The 24,937-nt window shown below is 45.8% G+C and overlaps 1 protein-coding gene across 5 annotated transcripts in view; it reads right to left on the reverse strand.

Moving 5' to 3' along the window:
- The window catches only part of EXTL3 (exostosin like glycosyltransferase 3), a 114,628-nt gene that overhangs the window by 55,265 nt on the left and 34,426 nt on the right, over window positions 1-24,937 (reverse strand). For all 5 annotated transcript variants that reach the window (XM_033054669.1, XM_033054671.1, XM_033054667.1 and 2 more), the window contains exon 2: window positions 23,260-23,333. The gene's annotated coding sequence lies outside the window, so the exon portion shown is untranslated. The remainder of the gene's footprint in view (window positions 1-23,259; window positions 23,334-24,937) is intronic.

The following is a 24,937-nucleotide window of genomic DNA, read 5'->3' on the forward strand; positions in this document are numbered from 1 at the left end:
CTTTGTGTAGAGTCACCCCCAAAATGCTGATCCTTGCTGAAGCACTGCACAAGAGACCTACAACACTCACAAAAACCAGGCAGCCCAAGAAGAACAAACCATAAACATGAAAGATCCAAAACACTGGCTGGGCTTTACCCTGACACCTGAAGGGTACAACCTGCCCACAGCAGGGGGTGGAATTGGATGAGCTTTAAGGTCCTGCCAACCCAAACCACCTGAAATTCTAAGCTCAATCACCACCTCCAAGCTGTCACATCAAACAGCAAACAGGGGGTTTGATGTTTATTTGGCTGCAAACTAACAAGGAACCAGGCTGAACATGCCCAGGGCTGTTGGTCACTGCACCAGAAGCACCAATTACCAGAACTTTGAGATACCTTGAAGGCACTAATTAGGCCAATTAAGGCAAGAAAGAGCTAAATGACTTGCCCAGGGCCACAGAAGGCAGTGTCCAAGTGGTGTTCAGGAGTTTGTTCACAGCCCTGCTCCCCAAACCCTGAGAGAACCCCCACACACCAATCCACAGGGGGCTGTGGGGTGAGAAAGCCCTGCTGCAGCCAAAACCCATTTATTGCCCTCTCCCTCCCTCTCTGCCCACAAAGCCAAGAGTTTTTAATGAGTGATTTCACACAAGATGTACAGCCTGACTGTGCACAATCACAGATCCCTCACCAGCTGCAAACAGGAGGAAAAAATCCAACTTCCCATGTGCAAGCACTGCCAGGGATGTCCCAGTCAGGGATGTCCCAGTCAGGGATGTCCCAGTCAGGGATGTCCCAGCCCAACCTCAGGAACCCCATCCTGTGCCAGGTGAGGCTCTCCTGACCACACAGTTTCCTTAGGAAAGGAAGCAAAACAGGATAAAGCTTCACTACCTATGACTCAGGGTATCCTGATACTCCCATTACCCTGGAGATGGGAATAACTAATTAATCAAGAGTCATGGGATTGAAATGAGCAGCTAGATATTTTGGGTTAATTTAATTACTTCACCTCAAAAGCATCCCAAAGTTCCAGCAGCAAGAGATTCCCTTCACAGCATCCCCCAGCACAGCAATACTCACACTACCTGTATTCCAGCCCCTCCTGCAGCTCCTGACATCTCCAGCGGTTCCAGATTTCCCTGGGAGAGGTTTCTGGCAGCCTCTCTGGTTTTCAGTGTTAGGATGTAATAAAGGAAATTCATGAATTGTCTGCAGCAATTTGAGGGAGATTTGTGGCCATAGCAACATTACTACAATCTATGCTGCAGGGAACAAAAGCCACTTTGATCACGTTGTTCCCACCCTCCCCACCCCACCCATAAGGCTGGAAAATGCTGTCCAGACACTCCCCAGATGCCCAAATGTCCTCTCCCACTGGCTGCCCCCGACATGAAACCACTGAAAAGGGGACTTAGAGTGACACTGGAAGGTTGTGCAGGACACTCACCCTCCACAGACCACACACCTGTGCTGCTTCAGCAAGGGGACAGTGTTTGCTTTTCCCAATTATCCACCAAACTCCCAGTGACAGCTGACTGGGCTGGGGAAGAGCTGAAAACATTCATCGTGCTGCTAATAGAAAATAAACAACTCACCCCAGGTTTATTGCTGTCAGTGCCACGTGGCTGCACGTTCTGTCCCCTCCCTGTCACTCACTGCATTTCCTCACTCTGAAATCCATCCAGAGCATCTTTAGGCTCAGACAATCTCTGGTGCCATGGTTAGCTGGGGGTCTAAGCTGCACTCAGGCCTGCAGGAACTCCTTTAATGCAAATAAAACAAGGAACCAAACCACCATGGAGGGATTAATCTAACGAGCTGCTCCCACAAGGAAGATGCCTCTGGAGAGGCTGGGCTGAAGGCAGAAATTCGTATTAATGCTCTCACTATTTTTAGCCTCACAAATCAGGGAGAGCTGACTTGTGCTTCCTGCTCCCAGCCACAACATCTGGGCTCTTTTATGGTCATTCAGGCTCTTTTTCCCACAAGGCAGAGTCTGAAATGTGGCAAGGTGGAGCTCTGGGAAAGGGGGAAGAGGCAGCAAACTTTCCAAATTAGTAGTGAAAAGCAGAGGGCTGCAGTAATTCCACGGCTGGGATAACTCAGCAGCAGTGATTACAATCTGCCCACTTCATTTGGCCCTGCAGTTTCTATTAGAGACACAGCTGGAGGAAATTCTTGTACAGGAGTTAAGGGTGAGGGGTTTCATTCAGATCCTTCTGCACAACCCCAGGGAATTCTGCTCCAGTTCCCTGGCTTGGGAATTCACCAGGGAGCTCATGGGTCACAAACAGCAGCTGAGAGGAGAAACAGAATCAAAAGCTACTTCCTGTTCAGCAGGATGGAAAGCATCTTACAAATCTGTTTGTAAGGAGACCAAAAGACATAAGTACTACAGAAAATTGATGGATTGGTGTCTTCTCACCATCCCAATTTTACAGGAAGGAAAGGGCACAGCCTTGCTGAGCCATTCCCATAACCCCCACACTACCAGGGAATCTATTTGAGAACATATGTCTTGACAGCCTCAAAAGATGATCTTGGGAGACAGGAAAAATTAATCATCTTGTGCTGGTCTGACTTCATAGCTCTGACTGAAATAAAATCTGAGCATGGGAGCAAGAAATGCCAGGAACATACAAAAACTCAAATGTGAAGCTTAACTTATTTTTTTTAAAAAGGCATTGAACCCCAACAAATTAAACACAATAAAAGAATGAAAGGAAGGAGGAAAGGTATTTATTGCTGACCCTTCAGTCAGGTAGCTCTGAAATTTGGGGTTTTTTTGGAAGAGAACATATCCCAGTACCCAGGACCTTCTGCTGGTTTTCCAGAGTAGGGGTAGCTCTTTGTAAAATACTCTGAGGTCATCAAAACAAATTAATAATGGAAGTTCCAAAACTCACTCCACATCAACTCTGAATTGCTGAGACAATGTATTAACCCCTCACAGGGGCTTCAACACGGCGTTGAATAATAAATAAAATAAAAAACTGTGGTAAAAATGGGAACACCTTGGCAGTGCTCTCTCCCATCACCTTCCCATACCCAGACCCAGCAGCACAGGATCCCATGAGTCCCTCAGCACATCTGTGGCTCAGAGAACAAAGGCAGTGCCACAGCAGCACACTGTGCCAGTTTGAAGGCCAAACACGTAACCCTGAATAAAGCAAGAGGCCAGGAAACATCCCCAGAGCTCTGCTCTGCTTTCAGGGGAAGTGTCACGAGCAGCACTGGTGCCACTGACCTACTTATCCCCACAAAAGGGCCACAGAAACAGGCAGCAGCCCCAGCTCCTGTGCCCAGCTCCCACAGCACTGAAATCTCTCTGGAAAATGCACTAGAAGGAACACAGAACAGGTGGGACCTTCCAAGAGTGCTCCAGTTTTCCCAGAAAGAACTGCTATTTTTGCCACTGTGTTACACAAGGCAGAGTTTAGGAAATCCCATTTGCACCTCTGCCTTCCAACAGCAACTTCTGTCCAATAATCTCCCTAAAGCTAAACCCTGCTGTAATCATTCCAGGAGGAAAGGGCAGACAGGATTCATTTTTTCAGGGTGAAAGCTTGCAAAGCTGCAGGAGTGATTCAAAAAATGATCATTTCCACTCACCAAGCTGAACACAAACCCAAGGATGGGGGAATGCTGAGGAGGAAGAGCCTGAGCAGCATCTCGCAGCTCCAGCCTGAGCATCACCTCAGGGATCCAGGCATGGAGTCAGGAAAAAAAAAGAGCAAAAGGGCATAAGCTCATCCATTTGGCAACTCAGGAACACACCAGATACAAGCAGGATACCAGGAGGAGCAAAAATCACCACAGGGCCTGACCAATCCCTTTGGGGTATTTGGTGAGGTCTGAATCCAATCTGGAGTTGTGGCTTCATTTTGAGTCATGTTCAGAAGTTCAGTCCTAAAGGAAACCTTGCAGACAGCAAAAAGATAAATGAGAACTCCACAGTAACAAAGCAACAAGGTGACACTGACTGGTTTAATTAATTAACTTAATAGTGCAGCCAGCAGGACCGGGGCAGTGATGGTCCCTGATGCCTGGCACTGCTGAGGCACCTCCAGCCCTGGGGACACTGCTGGGACAAGAAGGACATGGAGCAGCTGGAGCTTGTCCAGGGAAGGGAACAGAGCTGGGGAAGGGGCTGGAGCACCAGGAGAGGCTGAGGGAGCTGGGAAAGGGGCTCAGCCTGGAGAAAAGGAGCTCAGGGGTGACCTTGTGGCTCTGCACAACTCCCTGCCAGGAGGGGACAGCTGGGAGGGGATCAGGATTTCTCACAGAGAACAAGGGAGAAACAAGCACAAGAGTGGGAGCCCAGCAGGTCTCTCATTTCATTTTCAAGGGAAGAACTTCAGAAAACTCTTCCAATAAAAGTTTCCTGAACAGAAGCCATGACTTCTGAATCAACACTCCGGTCGCAGATTCCTCCTCTCTCCCAGCTGATGGTGTGATGGCTCCTTCCTTGCCAAACACCTGCTCGACAGAAAGTGAAGCTGAAGCTTCATAGCCCAAAACAGACTCTGCAAACATGTGAACCCTCCATGCAAATGAGCCATTTGTTCAGGATTCACACACAGCAGCCCGGTCCTGCTTCCTTGATCCTCCATGGATCGGCAGCCAGGCCTTGGTTGCTTGTGAGGGTCACTAAGTCAGGCCTTGGGGGATTGTGGGGGTCACTGATCCAGGCCTTGGTGGCTCATGGGGGTCACTCCAACTTAGGGAGACCTGGCCTTGGAAGCTCATGGGTATCACTCTGAGCCAGGCCTTGGTGGCTTATGGGGATCACTCTGAGCCAGGCCTTGGTGGCTTGTGGAGGTCACTGAATGAGGCCTTGGTGGCTCGTGGGGGTCACTAAGCCAGGCCTTGGTGGCTTGTGGAGGTCACTGATCCAGGCCTTGGTGGCTCATAGGAGTCACTCCGAGCCAGGCCCTGGTGGCTCATGGGGGGTCACACTGAGCCAGGCCTAGGTGGCTCATGGGGGGGTTACTCCAACTTAGGGAGACCTGGCCTTGGCAGCTCATGGGGATCACTCCAAGTTAGGGAAACATGGCCTTGGTGGCTCATGGTAGTCACTGAGCCAGGCCTTGGTGCCTCATAGGAGTCACTCTGAGCCAGGCCTTGATGGCTTGAGGGGATCACTGAGCCAGGGAAGCACGGCCTTGGTGGCTCATGGGGGTCACTAAGCCAGGCCTTGGTGCCTCATGGGGGTCACTAAGCCAGGCCTTGGTGCCTCATGGGGGTCACTCCAGGCCAGGCCTTGGTGCCTCATGGGGATCACTCTCAACCAGGCCTTGGTGGCTCATGAGGGTCACACTGAGCTAGGCCTTGGTAGCTCATGGGGATCACTCCAAGCCAGGCCTTGGTGCCTCATGGGGATCACTCCAAGCCAGGCCTTGGTGCCTCATGGGGGTCACTCCAAGCCAGGCCTCGGTGGCTCATGGAGATCACTCCAGGCCAGGCCTTGGTGCCTCATGGGGGTCACTCCAAGTCAGCAAGACAACGTCTAGGTGGTTCCAAGCAAAGGAAGCACGGCCTTGGTGGCTCATGGGGGTCACTCCAAGCCAGGCCTAGGTGGCTCATGGGGATCACTCCAAGCCAGGCCTTGGTGCTTCATGGATGTCACCCCAAGCCAGGCCTAGGTGGCTCATGGGGATCACTCCAAGCCAGGCCTTGGTGGCTCATGGAGATCACTCCAAGCCAGGCCTAGGTGGCTCATGGGGATCACTCCAAGCCAGACCTTGGTGGCTCATGGAGGTCACCCCAACCCAGGAACACAGGACTTGAACCCTGAGAGCTTCACTCAGTCCTGGATTCATCTAAATCCTTGTTCCTCATCCTGAGTGACGACGGAGAACAAACACTACAGACAGCGCTCATGGAATAAACACTCCAGAGCTGCCAGAGCCTCCATGCCCCCATCTCCTGGAGCTGTGACACTGTGATGATGTCTGGCACAGAACTGCTGAGAGGTGCCACCAAGCTGGGCAGGGACAGGAGGCTGCCTGCCATTGCTGCCGCGCCCTGCTGCCTTCAATTAGAGCGCTGCGCTGCCGCCGGCGCGGGGGGAGCTCCCTGTCTGCTCTCATTCTGTGCCGCACACTTCACCCAGCACAGGCTTCTCCAAAGGCTCTGCATCACCACAGTCATGGTTTTAGTGACTACAGCACTGCTCTGAGCAGCTGTTCCAATGCTTTACAACCCTTTCCATGATTTTTTTTTCCCCCCCATATCTAACCTAAACATCCCCTGGTGCAACTTGAGGCCATTTCCCTCACACTAAAACATAGCCTGGGAGACCTCATATAAAAGAGGCAATTGTTTGGAGGATGGTGGGGATTGGATCAGCTGAGGTGCTCACCTGGAGAAGAAAAGAATCCAGGGAGAGCTCAGAGCCCCTTGCAGAGCGTAAAGGGGCTCCAGGAGAGCTGGAGAGGGACTGGGGACAAGGCATGGAGGGACAGGGCACAGGGAATGCCTTCCACTGCCACAGGGATATTGGGAAGGAATTGTTCCCTGGGAGGGTGGGGAGGGCCTGGAATAGAATTCCCAGAGAAGCTGTGGCTGCCCCTGGATCCCTGGAAGTGTCCAAGGCCAGGCTGGATGGGGCTTGGAACAACCTGGGACAGTGGAAGCTGTCCCTGCTATGGCAGAGGGTTAAATGAGATCTTTAAAGTCCTTTCCAACCCAAACCATTCCATGATTCTGCCACAGACAAAGCAGTTTGCTTTTTCAGCTGCATTTTTTTCTGAAGTGTGGCTGCAACAAGAAACAGATACACACAAAAGGCAACTCAAAGGCACTTAGCTGACCTAAATAATGGTAATTTCCTGGAAATTTCACTTAACTACTCGGGAGTTTGCAATACTTCAAGCAATCAACACACAGTGCTCCACTGATACAAGCTGGGAGTTTCACTTCCCCATCTGAGACATCTCTGAGAAGCACCAGCTGTGCAAAGAGAAGAACCACAACACTGAAAAATCTCAGATCTCCTTTTGATTTTATGTCCCTTCTAGAAGGAGGCACTTGCAGCCTGCAGAAACTGTGAAGAAGCACTAAAGAGAATAAAACCAGTTCTTGCTTCCACTGTCACAGTTCCACAGAGCCCCACATCCTTCAAATGAGACATCCCACCCAAGAAAGGTGCCCATGAACCTGAAAGCTCAGCATCCTTTACAGATCTGGATTCATAAAAAGGAAACTGAAATGGGAATTTCACAGTAACAGCAGACAGGAGTAAAATATCTATTTTATTGCACTTTTATGTATTAGCCTCCACTGTGCCTGGTTCTGCCAACACGACATGTTTGACGTGCCTCAAATATGAATACCTAAGTGTCAATATTTGTCTTGGATTCCTCCTAAAAAAACCAAAATAAAACAAACCAGTTTTTTTGTAAAGTCTAAAGTTGTAGCCATGGGATGAAGAAATAGAACAAGTGAGTTATCACCTAAGGCAGCCTATTGCTTTTGAAATTCTTTGCTCAGCAAGAGAAAGCAGCCTCATTCTCTCTCCCCATAACCTTAAACCATGTGGGACTGCATTTTATAAATGATTTAATGGATTGAAACCACACAAACTGAGACATTTACAGCCAGTTCTCTCTCTTTTGGTGCTGATTTTAGCATCTTGTGCTGAGGGAGCCCTTGGATGGTGCAGAATTCCATCAGCCACCTCACGACCAGAAGTTGGAGTTTTTTGCTGATGTAGTTTGGATTTCCCATTGTTTAATTTCATATTAAATTTGGCATGATGACACCAATGTTAGGATAAAGACCAACCAGAGAAAGGTCCTGTGTTGTGACAAAATTAAAAGTTTTGAGGCTCCAGAGAAAGCCTGTGACAGAGACTTAAAACACTTTATATAGTCAGACTAGAAAAATTAGAAAAGGACCAATCCACCCCAAACCAGTCTGGGATTTTATGATTATCCACTGTGCTGAATTCAATTCCAAGACAGTAATTCCTGAGCTATCCATATCCAAATATCAGCAGGCAAGATCCAACCACATTTAAACTTGGTAATTTATGACAATTAAACTGCAGCACTCTAATCAAGTGGAAAGGATGATACTCAAGGTAAAAGAGCCAAGGTCTAATGTTAAGAGGGGCTTTTACAGAGAGAAGTTGTGTTTAATCTGGGCTTGAGAGCAGTGGCAGGTCCCTCTCTCCTGTTCACACTTTTCCAACACCATCTGCTGGAGTTCAGCTCAGTGCAAGTGCTGCTGTCCTTGCAGGGACTGGAGAAGGAACAAGATTTAAAAGTCAATACCTACAAAAAGAACAGCAGCTGGAGATGAGGAAATTGCCTTCCATTTCATTTCTCCCAAGTACCTACAAAAGCAGCAGCACACCCCTTTGCTCAAAGATCTCTGCACTTGTTTTCCTTCTTCCCTTCCTCTGTTTATTGATTTTACAAGGAAAACCAGCAGCAGAGTTTTTGCCAGGAAGGATGAATTATGTGTGTAGATTCAAGAGGTTTAAAGCAGACTTGCACTGAAATCTGAGAATCAAATTGTAACCAAGATTTTTCTGCCTTTACTACATCCACAAGGAAGAAGCATTTTCCATAGAACACATCCATGGGCTGCCCAAGCTTTTATTTGGACCATCTTTAAAACCTTTACATTGCACAGAAATGTTTTCATTATAGATCTCACAAAGAATAAAATTAAAGACTGAAATTTCCTACAAGCATCCAGGGAGCTTTTTTTCTTTATTACTTTACTGTGCCAGAAAAAAAGAAAAAAACACTACTTGCTTTAAAAGAAATTTTCAATTAAAACTGCTCTGCAAGACTCAAGGCATGTTATTTTATATATTTATAAAATGGATGTTGTTTATATATTAGGGAAGGCAGATTTTCCTTGGTGAGGGGGTGGATTTGCTGTCAGTGACACAAACACTCAGGGTCCAGCCACCACAGAAATGGGGAATAAATCAAAGCAAACCAGAATCCCTTTGAAAACAGCAAGAATCCTTGGGTCCTACCCCAGCTCTGACTTCACTTGGTGAAAATGAGTCCATTTTTAACTAAAAGGGTATTAATCCAAGGCAATTAGTCCAACAACACAAAACCTCTACTTGCAGAAGTGACCTTCTTTCCAATTACCTTAATTTCAACTCTGGAATTCAAACAAACCTTTGGGCAAATTTCACCCAGAACAAAAACTAAATTTCATAAACTTCAAACAATTGAACCTGAGAAGCTGAATTCTGATTAATTTGGCAGTGTATCCAAATGCAGATGAATTTCCAGCACCCTCAGTTCAACTTTTCTGCTCCCAGACCAAATTGTGATGCTGCTCTTCCTGTCAATAATCACTTTTCCACCTCCCAGAAGGCTGAATTTCCAGAGCTGTGAATGTTGAGCTGTTTAAAGCTCACAGATCCTGGGAATGGGAAGCATTACATGATGCTTAAAGCCATTAAAATGGTGTTGAGTGCTGGAGCCTGGAGCCAGCCATCAAACCAGATAAAAACCTCCAACAAAGGATTTCCAGAGGAGGCTTCTGTTAAAATAAAGTAAAAATGGGAGGCTGGGGAGTTTGAAATATTAAGGAATAACAAATCTGTTTTCCAAGCTCGTTTTACTGTGTTGACTCTGCTAAGTGAAAAGGGCTGCTTAAAGGGAGTGAATGGAATCAATCACAGCAGTTCAGGGAAAACAGGGCTCAGAGGTGGGGGGGATAACTCACTCAGCTTCAGAAATGCCAGTTTGCTAAAAAAAAAAAAAGAGAAAAGGCCACTGGAGCAGCAGACAGTGAAGGGGTCTGACTCCAGGAATGGATTTCCACCTGATTTTTAAAGGGAGGGATGGCTGAACAGCAGCTGGAGTTTCTGAGAATGGCTCACCAGTTAAATCCAGTCCCAAAAAGGCTTAGGATGAGACTGAACAAGAAGGAGAGAGAGGAAAAATCCCTCCCTTCAAGTGCTGTAATTAAGGAATATGTAAGGAAACAAATAATGACAAACTCACTTGTTGATCACCTCTGCTCCAGGAACAGAAGAGCCCCAGAGTGGAGAGAAGCTAAAAAAGGAACATGTGCTGATGGCTCCTGCTATTTGGAGAGAGAGGAAATATCTGCAAATGATACACAAGGCTGTGCTTCCATGACAGCATTACAATTTCACAGATGTAATCCTGAGCTTTCTTCAGGTGATGAAGCACTACTGGAACATTAAAAAGTCCCTTAAGAGAGGGAGTAGGAGCCTCATTTTTTCAGCAATAAAACCACAGGATGACACACACTGGAGAAGCTGTTTGTTCCCAGTGCAGGGGCACAACTCAGCAACTTCCCTGGATGCTCATCCTGCTCTGCTCACCCATGGCTGGGAGGGTCATCAGGGCACAGAGCTGCTCTTAAGCAAAGCTCAGGCTGGCAGAAACAAGCTCTGCTCTGTTTGCTTTCTTTTCCTCTCCCAGCTTTGCTCTTCAAAGAAGCTGTGGCTGCCCCTGGATCCCTGGAAGTGTCTTTATCCATGGCAGGGGGTGGCACTGGATGGGGTTTAAGGTCCCTTCCAACCCAAACCATTCCAGGTTTCTCTGATTCCCCCACCCAGGGTTGCTGGGCATGAACAACCAAGTTCCCTCAAGAGAACTGCACTGCCACAGGATAGGAAACAGGAATAGAAAACCCAACCCTGATTTCCAAATATCAGACAACATTTCCTGACGTTTTCATTTCTCAGGAAAACATCAAAAGCTTTTTAGCCAAAAAGGTGCCTGGAAAACCTCCCCCAGCTGAGAGCAGCACTGGGAATGCCCCTCCTGGACACCATTCCTGAAGGACACAGCAGGAAAGCTGCTGCCACAAGCTCAGATCTCAGCAGCTGCATAAAGAACAAATGATTATCAAGCTGCTCAGATGGACTCACCTGTTTTTAATCTAAGTTGTTGGTTAAGCAATCACTCACTCTGAGATTTTCCATTCCCCATCAAGCCCAAAGCAAAGGGAGGCAGTGGTGGCTTTCATCCCAGCCACCACATCCCAGTCCCTGCTAAGAAGGGAAGTGCATGCACTGTGGTCAGATTTATTATTTTTAAAAGCATCATTGACACACTTGGCAGAATTCAGAACTCTCATCTGAGAAGATGAAACTTGCTCCATTTGACGTGGGAGTCATTCATCCCTCCTCCCATAACGGAGCTGACACTGACAAACACAGCCACAAATCTTTGGGAAGTCACAGCTCCCCCCACCCTCAGTGGGAAGCAGGGCTATTCATTTCAATTTGGAGCATCAAACCCCTCAAGGCAAAAAGCACCAGGCAGAGAAAAAACCCACATTTTGCTGCGTGCTCTGCGATTTATGACCTGGAATTTCAAGAGGGGAAGAAGAGGAGTTCATTTTTCTGCCTCTAAAACCCCTGGCAGTAAGAACAGAATGTCACAGAGAACCCAAAGGAGCAGCACACAGTGGGACAGAGCCCAGCTCCTTCTCCCACAGCATTATTCCATGTGAAGGGCAAACAGGAGCAAGGGTTTAAGTGCTAAAGCAAACAGAGGCAGCTTTAACACCCAGGTTGATGAAAGAAGCCATACCCAGCTGCTCTTGAAGTCATTTCTTTGTACTCTTCATTCCCACAGATAATTATGAGCTTAGAGGTTCCAAGACTTCAAATGATCATTTGTGCTTCCTTCAAGTAGATATATATATATTTTTTTTTAATCTCATATGCTTTTTAAGTCAAGATTAATGAATCCTCACAGAAATAACAGTAATGGCCACAGTTCCCTGAGTGATGGACTTGGGGGGGCTCAGATGTGCTTCTGGTTTTGAACCTCAACCTGGAACTATTTAATTTATCAATTCTTAGGGGTAATGTTATTGCCTTGGAGACTACATAGCTCCAAGCCTTCCTTTAAAAGTCGATTTGAGAAATATTGATTTTTAAGCGGATTTCACAAAGCACTGTTAGCAATAAAAGCAGCATTTGGGAGAACAAAGCTGGAAGTTTTGTGAGTGGGAACTTGGGAGAACCTGAGTCCAGGGAATGCTGGAATGAATCTGGTTTTTCACATCCACCTTGAAATAAGAAATGACAGCGCATGGGTCAGCAGGTCTCTCTGGAGTGACTGGTATTTAATAAATTATGGCAGTGTTTTAAAAAGAGATACAAGAAAAAAAAAACAAGACCAAAAGTATTTTAAGAACAGAGAGACCCAAAATAAAGAAAAAAAAGACAGTTCTACACCAAGGGCACAGACCAAAAAAAGAGACACAACACGAGACACAAATCAGTGGCGGAAAGGAACAGGTTTGTTCTCTCCCCCAATTCTGGAGAATACACCACATTTTACACAGCAATTGTATGGGAAGAAGGAGCAGTGGGGAGAGAGTATCAAAATCCAAACAAGTCACAAGGCATCAACAATCCCTTGATGACAGCAGAGTAGTTTTTGTTGGCACAGCTCACGACAGCTGGAGGAATAATTGCGATGCTGAGCGAGGATGCCGAGAATATTTTGCTTCAGAGCCTCAGATGAAAGATGTTATCCACAAGCACTTTGCAAATGTTAATTAAACCCACACAGCCCCTTTTTGGCAGATCAAGAAGTATTTATCCGTATTTTGCAGAGAGGGGAATGAATATTTCAGGCACTTTTAACTTAAGGTTAAAGCTGCTCTTTGTACTTAGGAAGTGCCCCACAGATAGAGCATTAAAAACACAAATTAACCTTCCAGTCCAGCACAGGATGGAGCTGATCTCTCTCATTTCTCTGATTACTGCCCCAACTTGGCTCTGCAGAAAAACCAAACTTGGAGCTCAATAAATGAGCTTTCAAACAACTTGGTGAGCTTTGGGTTTGGACCAAAATTTCAGTCAAAATGGTGCGGCTTATAATGGTGAAATTACTGTAACCTCAGCCCCTTATTGCAGCTATTCCTACATTCCAAACAAGCTTCCTATTCCATAAAACACCATTCTCCAACAGGATAAAACAGTAACAGTGTCAATGGAAGGCAAACCAGTGAGTTAAAGCAAGCAGAACCAGTGGAAATAAAAAGGAGCAGTGAAAACATCACCAGAAAAGGAGGCACAGAGTATTTGAGGCAGGGTAGGAGTACCACTGTGTTCTGGAAAAAAAGAGCTTTTCCTCAGAAGAAAATCACTCCATTATTTGCTAAATTGACATGGAACATTTGGTATTGAAGAGAGGAAGGGTCAGTTTGTCAGATCTATAAAAGAGCAGCTGAGAACATCTGCAAAGGTCAGGAAGAAAATGCATAAGCACACATGTGAACTAAAACACCAAAATGCACAGTGGTGGCCGATGCCTGTGATCTCACAATGAAAATAAGCAAATTTGGAGTTCCTTCCTGCTAAAAAAAAAACCCCAAACCCCTGAAGCAGCTGATGTAGGATATATTTCAGTTGGAAATATATTTATGGATGCAGAAAAGGAAACCTAAGAGTAAGAGGAGCACTGGAACAGCTCCCCAGGGAATGGTGATGTTCCCAAAGCTGCCAGAGCTCCAGGAGTGTTTGGACAACACTCCCAGGGATGCACAGGGTGGGATTTTTGGGTGTCTGTGCAGGGCCAGGAGTTGGATCAATAATTCTTATAAATCCCTTCCAACCCAGAGTATTTGTTATCCAGCTCAGAGCTGCTTCTCCAATGTGCTCACTCAGGACCATAAAATAATGGTTTAATGTCGTTTTTAGCAACCAAGTCAAAGTATTTTGGCTCCTAATTCCATCAGTGCCCTTGGCTTCTGGTTACATTCAAACTGCACACAGTGAGGTGGAGATTGAGACATTATTAAAGGTGCTCTGCATCCAGAGCAATTCCCACAGAAATGTGTTTGCAGTCCACTTCATCTTGATGACAAGGCTGGAATTAGGGCAATTCCAGCTGGGAAGTGTTGCTGTGTTTTAACACATGCTGCAATTCAGGGCAGCAGCACTGACCTTTCCTGGCGGCTGCTCTGGGGTTTTTCCCACAAACTTCTGAAGGGTTTGGACTGGTTCTGGCTCTGCTGCCACTCTGCCACATGAGCAGCCTTGCTCCAAACTCCAGGGGAGGTGTGAGGCTCATGGGTGTCCAGGCAAGGGGCAGGGGCCAGGATTTGTTATTCCACGTTTCCCGATAAGAGACCCAGCACATTTTTGGCCTTCCCACACAAATCCATATTTGTATGGCTGCCAGTTCTTTATCACTTCCCTTTTTGCTTTTTTTTTTTTTTTTGGTTGCTTGTTTTAAACTTTGCCCAAGGTTACATTCAGCAAAGGCTGCTCCCTCAAAATACAGCATTAAACACACTATCACATTAACATCTGGAAATCGCATTTCAATCCTCCTTGAAAGTGAATGTTTTGCAAAAAAGCAAGCCCCAGCTGAGCAGAAAGCAGAGAATTCTTGCACCACATGAAGCATTTTGCAAAGGCCACCTTGCAGCTGTTGTCATGACCTTCTAGAGATCAATGTCCCCACCTGTGCTCCCCCTCTCCTGGGGGAGCAAACACCACACACCAAACAAGCATCACTGGTAGCCTGGAATCTGACACTGGGTATAAACAAGCTCAAAACCTTCTACAACAAGTACAACCTGCTGCACTCACCCACTCAAAGCCCCCTCTGAATTGGCTCAGACAGAGCTCAGCAGCTGCTGAATTAATTCCTTTTTTTTTGTGGAATCTACACATCTCTGACTAAAAGCCACTTGGTAACTCTCAGTCACTGCTTGTGGCCTTTCCTAATTTTCCTTTGGGGGATCAACACCATCCTTAAAGTTTGGAGGTTTTTCACCACCACAGCCTCATCTGTATTTCTTATTTACAGAATCAGACATCATCTGTAATTAAAATTTGCAATAACCCCTCTGCTGGCCCTTCACCTCTGTTATCACCCTGCAGCTGCTCAGGGCCCCTTTTTGCAGCTCCCATGTCCAAACAAACAGGAGACTATTCCAGATTATCCCTCACCAGATTTAATGACTCTGGAAAGATCCCCAGGGAAGCAGTGTTTACTGCCAAGAAGCTCCATTAAGTATCCAGCAAAAAAAAAACCAGCAAAACATTGGGGTTTTAATTGTTTTTCAAGCTGGCTGTAGCACACAGGACATCACAGAGCGTGTGCCCACAATTCTCTGCATTATTTGGGTACTGACAGCAAAGACAGCTACTTCAGGAGGAGAAACTTTACTCAGGATAAGCAAGGAGGAGGAAAATCCTGCTTTTTGCCCCACAGTGCCAACAGGGAGAGAGAATGAATGATGGGAACACCTTTCAGACAGTGACAAGCTCCATTTAGGGTGTGGGTTTGTGCTGTTGCTGAGCTGATCTCATGGCCTGGTGCTGCTGAAAAGAGATTTCCTCCCCAGCTCCCAAGCCTGAACCAGGGAGTTAGGCTGGAAATAAACTGTGTGGACTGAGAGGGAAGAAACTGGATCTGGATCAGTGCAAAAAGATCAGGCTGGGAGCAAAACCTTTCCTTGAGATCAGTTCAGCTACAATGCACAGCCACACTCTAAATTTAGAGAGCTTTCTACCTCTAAAGCTGTGTCCCATGTCCATTATTCCTCTCCCAACACAAGAATGAGCCATGCTATTTTAAATGCTTTTATACCAGCCTTGTGCTCTGCACTCTACAGGAGCACACATCAATTGTGGATAAAGTGGTTCAACTTTGGAATGTGGACAAAAACTGAGACAACGCTAATGGTGGTGAAAGAGAGGTTGCCTGGGGATGGAAATGATCAGAGATTTAAGAGGAAAAGAGGAAAAAAAAACCCCTACAGATAATTTACCTGTGCTTGGGTCACTGCTCATTAGTGCTCTGAAGAGAATCACTTCACAAGTTGTAAATTAGGCTGCTCTTGGCTTACTCCCTTATTATCCAGCTCCAGGAGCCTTTCACACACACGGGATAATGGGAACACTCACTCGGAATAAAATGAACAGAGGCAAAGAACAAAACAGGGGCCTTCATCTGGGCAGGAAAAACTATCAGGAGACCCAGCAGTGACACTGGTCTCACCAATGTCACTTCTCTGTCACTCTGCATTTCCTCTTTTTCCTGAGAAGGGAGAACTGCCCTGATATCACATTTGGGCTGTGCAGAAGTTGTTTTCTCCTGGTGATATTTCCAACAGACTTTTTCAGGCTGAGCTCCACTCTAAGAACTTTCTGGAGAGATTGTTCAAGGCAGACATCTAAAAACTTTTAATTTTGGTTATCAGGCAAAGCTCACTGTTCAACAGCAAGTAGTCAATTTTTGTCTCAATTTTTTTATCCTTCTGTAATTGTGGCTTGAAAACAATGCAGCTGTAACACTTCTTTAAATGTTCATGATTTTTTTAATGTATAAAAATAAAATCCAGCAGACAGTAATGTAGCAGTGATACCAATCAGAGCTGGCAAGGGCAGGATCACTCTTTTCCCACACACCTTCTAATCTCCTGCTTCTATCTCTGATAAAACAAACCCATTATTTAAAAGTGCTTCAGTCTAAAGGTTAAAGGTTGACAAAATCCCCAAGTTTGGAACAACAAAAGCCAACTTTGACCAGAAAAGCTGAGACAGCCAATTCAGCCCAAAACTTTTGGCACTTTTCCCTCCTTAAAGGATGAGCTGTGCAGCTGCAGCCCCGCCACCAGCAGCAGCCTGACACTTGGCCTTGCTCTTAGGATTCCATCTCAGAGGCAAAAGCACATGGAAACAAAGACACACTTGGCCAGTGAAGCCAAGAGGATCTGTATAAATTAGCTCCCTGGAGACCTGACAAAGGCTCCTTTCCCTCCTCAAAGGCATCAGCTCTGTGATGCCTCACGGTGAGCACTCCAGACGGAATTAAAAGGACTCCAAATGTGTCCACAGGGAAAGGCAGCAGCTGGATCAGCAGGATGGAGCAGAGAGTTCAGCAGTCCCACACAGGAGGTGGGAGGGAAAAGGGAAGAAGTAAATCCTCCTTTCCTCAGGGGCAGTTTCAGTGCACCCTCCCAGGTTAAATCTCTCCTCTAAAAACGCTTTCACAGGGTACAGAGGGCTCTGATCCCATTACAGATCCAGCTTCCAAAATCTTCCCCCTCCTTTTTCAAGGGTATAAACACCAATATGCAAAAAAAAAAAATCTGACTCTTCATAAATTACTAACAGAGACTCAAGTCCCACTTTTCTAGGGAATGGTCCCAGCCCCAGGGCTGCCAGAGCTCTGGGAACATTTGGACAATGCTCTCAGGGATGCACAGGGTGGGAATTGCTGGGGTGTCTGTGCAGGGCCAGGAGTTGGACTGGATGAATTCAGTATATTCTTAAATTCCAGGTAGATTTTTTTTTTGCAGGCTTGAAGCCAGCCTCAGAGGCAGAAGTGAAACCTGTTCTGTTTGGCCCCCCTTGCTGATCACTCTGGACCAAGAAGAATTTCTCTTCTAAAACGTGAAGCATCATCTTCACAGCAAGATGCCCGTTCCTTCCACATCAGCCTTTGTGCTGCCTGTGGGAGGCACAGATCTTGGCTTGCTTTTAGCTCCTGAGTCACTTGGGAGCTGGGAACAGAAGGAATGAGGATCCTTCAGTCATCAGCATCACCAGCTAAAAACACCCAGAGAGCAGCAGGTCTGAGAGGCACCACGTGCAGGAAGCACGTGACAAAAACAGCTCCAGCAGTGAAAATTTTAACAACCTTGTTATTAATGCTGAACAAACAACAACACTGATTCCCACTCTTCCTTTGATTTGCAACAGGAGGAGGAAGAAATAAAGTTGTTCAAACAGGAGCAGCTGTTCCATCAATGCTGGTATAATGGAGTTTTCAGCATCCTGTCTCAGGAGAGCTGTTGCTGTTTGAGGAGGAGCTCTGCCTTTTCAAGAGGACTTCAGAACCTCAAACACCAACCTGCAGCTAGATTTTCTCCCTAATCACAAGTCAATTATCCTGCTGAGTGATGACAGAACAATTCACTAAGTAAATCCTTCTCATATTGGGGCACTCTGTGATGGATTTGCACTGGGAAGTTCCTCACACAAAAGCAAGGAGGATTTCACTTGTGCTCCCCACAATTATTCCCTCTGAATTGCCAGGTGAACCCTCAGTGCAGTAAAAGCTTCACCTGACAACATTTTTATCCACAGCAGAAGTTCCCAAGTTTTTATAAAGCCTGAGGAGATCTAGAATTCATTTCCACCCAGCTGTCTCCAGAGTTCACTCACAGAATCAAACTTGTGCTACTGTCATTGTTTCTCACTTCCCAATCAATGCAAACCTCCTGGAGAGTCCTTTTAATAATTTTTAACCACTTTGAAATAGTTTTATTACACTCAATAATTAATATAACATTTTCATATCACAAAGAAGTTTTCATCTGTTCTCAGGGTTTGTTCCTTGCAGGGTTCTTGTCCCTGCACCATTCCTTTCCCAGAGAGGGCTCTCAGGAGCTGCTGTTGGATAAATAAAGCCACAAGTTCATAGAATAGGTTGGGTTGGAAAAGACCTCAAAGCTCATCCCATTGTTATTTAACAATGAACAAAACAGCAAGAGAACAATCAGGGAATTGTTAAGGTTGGAAAATCCCAAAAATCCAACCAGCACCACCACATTCACCACTACACCATGTCCCCAAGTGCCACATCCACATTTCCTGAACACTTCCAGGGATGGTGATTCCCCCACTGCCCATCCCAATGCTTGACCACCCTTTCCATGAAGGAATTTTTCCTAATATCCCACCTCACTTTAGCTGGGAGAAGGGCTCCCTCCAACCTCCTGTCAGGGAGGAACAAGAAGAGAGCTGGAGATCTGACACACCATGAGGATCTCACAGCTTTCACCTCACTTGAGCTCTTTCCCTGTGTGTGATCCAAGAAGAGCTGTGAGCAGAAATGCAATAAACACACAAACAGTGATTTATTCTCCCCAGCTCTAAGGCAGCTCCTGGAGGGAAGGGAGGAGAACAGAAGCCAGGCTGACATTCCAGGCTCAGCATGCAGGAGCACTCCAGCACATACTGCTGGCTTTGTGATGAGCCACAAAGGCAGCCTGTTCCAGCTCCCCCATGACACATTGTCCCTGCTCCCAGTTTCAATGGCTGCATTAAATGGAAAAGTCCCCTGGGTGATGGCAGGAGCTGGAATCTCCAAGTTCCATTTCCCCAGCATGGCTGGATCACTGCAGGGACCTCAGGGAAGTCTCCAAACCTTCCCTCACTCCAAGCTGATCCAGCTTTCCCCTACGTGGAGTCTCTCATCACAAGAGATTTACTTGGGCACAGCAAAATTCCACCACACAGCTCAGCATTTTACAGGCCCTTGCCACACTGGCTGTATTATTCAATGTACTAAAAAAAGGTAAAACAGAAATAAATAGATGCAGAGTTCCAGTGCTGTCCAGGAAGAGCTGACCTCTCATTCAGGGAAATCAATATCTGCTGCATTCACACCCTCTAAGGCCAAAAATAATGCTGGAAGCACCAGGAGAAACAGCCAATTAAGCTGTTTTTCTCCCTAGCAGATTAAAAAATTACTCTCAATTTATTACCTTCCTAAGCTACAGCTGAAATTTTTACAGTAGGCTGGCTGTGGGCTGGCAGGCTGGGCTGTGTGCAGCTTCACATGCATGAAATAAAAGAAGAATGGGAAAGAACCATAAATATCAATTTATGCATACATATATATATATAAATTTATGTGTATATATAAATTAATGTGTATATATATTGTATGTATCTTATATATACTATATATATTTTATATATAAATAAAAATATGTATTTTATACCTATATATATAGAATAAATAAATAAATGAATAGATAGATAAATGGATAAATAAATAAATAAATAGATAAATAAATAAATAAATAAATAAATAAGAAGGGAAATAATACTAAAAATCCTCCATCCTTCACCAACAAGCAAGGGCTGGGACACCCTGAGAAGTGACAGAAAATCAACTTATGGATGTAATTCTCTCCTTTTTTCCTCCTCCTGGTGTCCCCTGTGCAGGAGGACTCTCCTGCCGTGTTCAGGACTGGTTGAGGCACAGGTGACACATCCTGGCAGGCCAGGTAAGGTTTTTTTTTATTGACAAATCTGGGCAATGAAGTGATTGTGCTGCTTTGGGAGGGAGCTGCTACAAGGATTTGGTTCTTTGCAGAAGAGGAGCCACCAGTGGAGCACAGACAGAGCCTGGGAGCTCTTTGGGGTTCAAAAGTAGGAGGGAGAAAAGAAAAACACAGAGGTGGAAATAACAGTGGAGGTGTGGAAGGTAAACCTCAACAGTGGCAAAAACTGCTCTGGATGGTCCAGAGAGCTGAGATTCAGAGCTGAGGAAAACATCCAAGGGTTCTCAGCTGAAGAGAGGCCCAAGTTTCCCAGGCTGCCCACAGGGCAGGGCTTTAATCACCCCTGAGGGAGCCCTGACTCACCTCAGGGCAGCACAAAAGCCACAGATGTGAGTCAGGGCAGATAGACAAAACCACAGAGCTGTCAGCCCCAGGCACACCAGTCTGCTCTTAACACTTTAATCACATCGTGTTCCAGTCCTGCTTTCTGGAAGTCACTAAGAAAAGAAATTCCAGGAGATGGAGAGCCAGGCCCTGCCCTTGCAGAACCAGAACCACTTTGATAACTCTGATTTATATTTATTTCAATAAACTAATTCTCTAGTTTGATATTTCTTAAACCCTTTCCCCCTCTGCACTGGTTAAGAGCAGAGTGCTTCTTGTCCTCATTTAGAAGGTGCAGAGGCACCAGCAGCCATTTAGTTTCACAAAATTGCTGCAGGATACAAAGATCCATCCCATATCCTGGCTGACAGCTTCAGCACAAAGCCACACAGCTCTGCCAGGGCTCCTTGTTAACAATGTTCTGTTCTGGTGACTCAGTGCACTGGAATGCTAGCAGGTTTATTCATAGCTTTTTTTGATAGAGTTTTTAGATTAGACACACAGATCTCTGCTTTTTATTGAAAAAAAAAAAATAAAAGGTTATGGCTTATTATTACATGGAGCATCAAAATTCCTGTTTTCTTTTCTATGGCTAAACATAGAGAAGTGCAGCAGCAAAAGGACAGGACCTCAGAAACCAAAGGCTCTTTCAATCTCCTAGTAAGAACACTTAAGAGGAGAAAAAATAACCAAAAATTGGAAATAATGAGGATAGTGAAGATGGTCAAAACCATGAAGCATCTCTGTAAGGACTATTGAATCAATTAGGATATTTTAGTCTGGAAAAAGAGGCCTCTGACAATAGGAATTCACAGAATTGTATGCAATTGCAAATGGCAATCCCCCAAACATGAACTTATTGCAGACCCCCTCCCATGCTTCAGGTGAGTTTTTTGCCATATTCTGAGTTTTTAACAAGCAGACAAAAGTCTCCAGCATGTTCTGAGAAGCAGCAGGAGCTGCACCCCTCACTTCCCAGTGCTCCTCAGAGGACTGCAGCAGGTCCAGGCACACAAACCCTCCCTGCCACACCCCAGTGCTCTCCCCCAGCCCTTCTTCACTGCAGCTGTGAGCCCCTGTGAAGCACAGGAAGCATCAGAGCCACACTCAGGCTCACGTGGATGGTGCCACATCCTCACAGGAAGGGACCTGCTACAAAACTCCTGCACAGCTTGGCTCTGCTGCCCAAGCCAGCAAGCCTCAGGAGGTGTTTGAAGATGATCTCCTGAAAGTATTTTTAGATTCCAGGCCCAACCCAGTTGTTTAGATATTTAGTGTCATGGAGAGAGTCTTGCATAAGAATGACTTGTTAAGGAACAGGTTATTTTCCCTTTCTGCTCCATGGCAATCACAGACTGTTTCAGCATCTCCTCTGTTCCAGCCCTTCCCTCAGCAATCTCCTACTGACCTAAATTCACACTCCTTGCTTTAATCACACTCTTCCACCCTAAAAAGGACTCCAAACCTGAAATCCTTGTCTCCTACATTCATTCCTCTAACCCAGAAAGGCTTCTGAAAGTCAGTGCTGAGCCTGCTGCACACCACAGCAGTGCAATAAACATTGCACAGACCAAATGATGTCCTGGGGGAACCTGTGCATCCCTGGCCTTGTGCAGACTGCACAGCTGTCAGCCTGAGACTTCCTCCTCCTTAAGGGAAGGAGAATTCGATGGTATTGAGTGCTTGCAGCTCCTGGAGTCAGCAGCTCTGGCTCAGAGCACACAGTGGGATCAGAGCTGTCGATGAGCACCTTGCTCAATACCGGCACCGTTCGTCCTTCACCTGACCCTGCTGCTGCTCCCACTTTGGGTATCCACTGCTGGATTTTTCACAGCAGCTGTGTTTGGCAGGGCACAAAGATTTCCTGCATCCAGAACAAGAAGTGCTGCAATACACAGGAATAGACACCTGAGCCCAGGATGTCCTGCATGTACTGCTTGGATAGGGGGGAAATGAGGAAGCCACAGATAAGTTTGGTTTGCCTCTCTTTCCCTTCTCTCCCTGCTCCCTGGATCCATCCACACCAACCTGATGACACAATCAGTTTCAAGATTCATCATCCCACGTTTTCCTTAGGGAATCACCTGCCAGGGCTGTCACAACAAACCCAACTGCTGCAGCTCCCACACTCACCTGAATTTTACAGCCCATACTAGAGCATCCTCCTGGCTTCCAGACACCTGTATCAGGTAATTCCCTCCTTCAGTCTGGCCACACCACATGGGCCAAGCCATTCCAATAAATCAGTATTTACTAGCTCAAGTATTTACTCCCTGACAGCAGCAGGTTCTGAGATGTTTGCAGACACCTCATAAAGCACAGGCTCGTTATTCCAGCCCGTTAACACGCATGCAAGACATTTTAATGTGTAAAAATCCCCCATGAAATAAAGATTTTCTCCTCCACTTGCAGGGCAAACCTGCCATCCTTACCATGAACTGGACAACACTTTCCAGTGGTTTTTTTCCTGCTCTTTTCCACCCACCAGTCCAGGCAAGCCTCATTTGGCTGATTTCATAGCACTGCTTTATGAGTAACCCTGACATGTGCCATGGCAGCTCCCTCATCCACCCTCCTCACTCAGTCCCAACAAGGCTGGAACAGCTCTGGGGAGCATTTCCACTGCAGCAGCACAGGTGACACCTTTAGACCTTTAGTGTTGATTCCCCCACAGCCCTGAGCAGGTACCAGATAAATTGCAGCAGTTCTCTGCTCTGCCACGACTGAAAATGAGATGAGGACACAACACAAGTTAAGCCAAGGAAGCTTGTACTTTTAGGAAAACACTGTCCAATGCTGTGTCCCAATGGAAGCAATTTGAGGCTGACACCAGGCACTACAGAAAGTTTAATTCCTGAAATATGAAGGTACTCACTGTACTCTGTGATCTGTGGCAAACTGGAATCTGTCCCTCTTCTGCAGCCAGCTCTCTACTCATCTGTCTGGAGCCTGTTGGGGAGGAAAAAGAGCTGTAAATATAGATAAAGTGACCAAAAAAATTTTAAAAAATTAAAATCAAGAAGTAGGCCAGGTAATCAATGCACAACAGACACACTCACCTCCCCAGCTCTGAGGTCAAGAACTCAAAGCACCTGCAAAGCTCTCAACAAAATCTCTCAAGCAAATGCTGTGATGCTTGAAAACAACTACATCACAGGCTGCCTCTGGAGGATGTCCAGGTCAGAGCTGATCCAGCCCAGGAGAAAAGCAAAGTATTTGTACATGAGAGCAGCAGCAACAGCTCCTCCAGAGACAGTGAATCACAGCTCTCTGTGCCACATCCTGATCCCCAAAGCACCATTACACAGGCAGGGGAACAAATGTTTCTGCAGACACTGTGCTCAAGGGTTACATGGGCTCTGATCTGGAGTGCACCAAAGAAGTTCCCTTTAATGCATTTGTTGTTTCAACACACTTTATCCCCTTAATGAGGTGCCACTGAAGTTCTGCTTCAACCCATTTTGATGAAGGGAAAGATTATCCACAGAATTGCCAGTACATGTTAGTATACATCACACACAGCCCAACTGTGCTTCAGGGAGCCATTAAATCCCTGTTCAATTAATAGAGACACCTCTTCAAATGAGCATTAAATAATTCCCCACAACGTGGCAAGACAACTGGCTACTCCAGTAAATTGGAATAGAAATAACTTCCCATCTCTCCACCAACAAAATCCCCATCAAAGCTTGCCCTTAAAACAAGAGGTCAGCACAGAGGGATGGGGGGCAGCAATGTTACTACCTCAGTGCTATTGTGTGCTTATATTAAAAGCTCTTCATCAAAAAATTAAATTAAATGGATGCCTTTCATGTTTATCAATAACAGAGCTAATGGTTTTTATGTAAATGCCATTACTTCCAGCCAGAGCTGCAAGAGACTGGAGCCACACAGCCCCATCTCCCCGTGCAAGAGACTCCCTTCAGGCAGCCAATCTAAATGCAAATTACAATCAGATGCAAAACCAGGAGTTCTCTGGATGATACTGAGCACATAAAACTAGGGGCAAAGCAGAAATATTTAAGAACAGCCCTCTTCTTCTGGAAAGACCTCCTGATCTCACGTTGCTTTTCTATCCTCAACATGCATAAAAATTAAAGTATCATTTGCTTCTCATTTACAGTCATATTATTTACCAGCCTCTTTCCTTTTATTCCCTTCAGTGTTAAAAAAAAAAAAAAAAAAGAGGGAAATGTTCTTCTGGGAGAGAATGACCTCTCAGAGATGCTTCCCCCAGAATATTAAATCAGAGCGATAATAAAGCCCCAGTTGGATTTGCCAAGAACAAACTGCACTTCCACATTTTTAGGAGGAAATTTCTTCTTGGAATGGAGCTGTTTTGCAAATGAAGGAAGAAGGTGTTACTACAGGATGGTTATTAAGAGGCAGAGACACCAAACTGTTGTCAGCACAGGGAGCACCACGTTCCTGCAGCATTAAAGCTTCTAGGAGAACTTTTAAATCCAACCCTTACCTGGAGCTCAGATCCAGCCAGGATTTTGTCAGCACTGATTAAAAACAAGGTTCTAATGGCAAAGCTGAAAAGAAATCTT

The sequence above is a fragment of the Catharus ustulatus genome, chromosome 3 (assembly GCF_009819885.2).
Source record: "Catharus ustulatus isolate bCatUst1 chromosome 3, bCatUst1.pri.v2, whole genome shotgun sequence".
NCBI classification, from domain to species: Eukaryota; Metazoa; Chordata; class Aves; order Passeriformes; family Turdidae; genus Catharus; species Catharus ustulatus.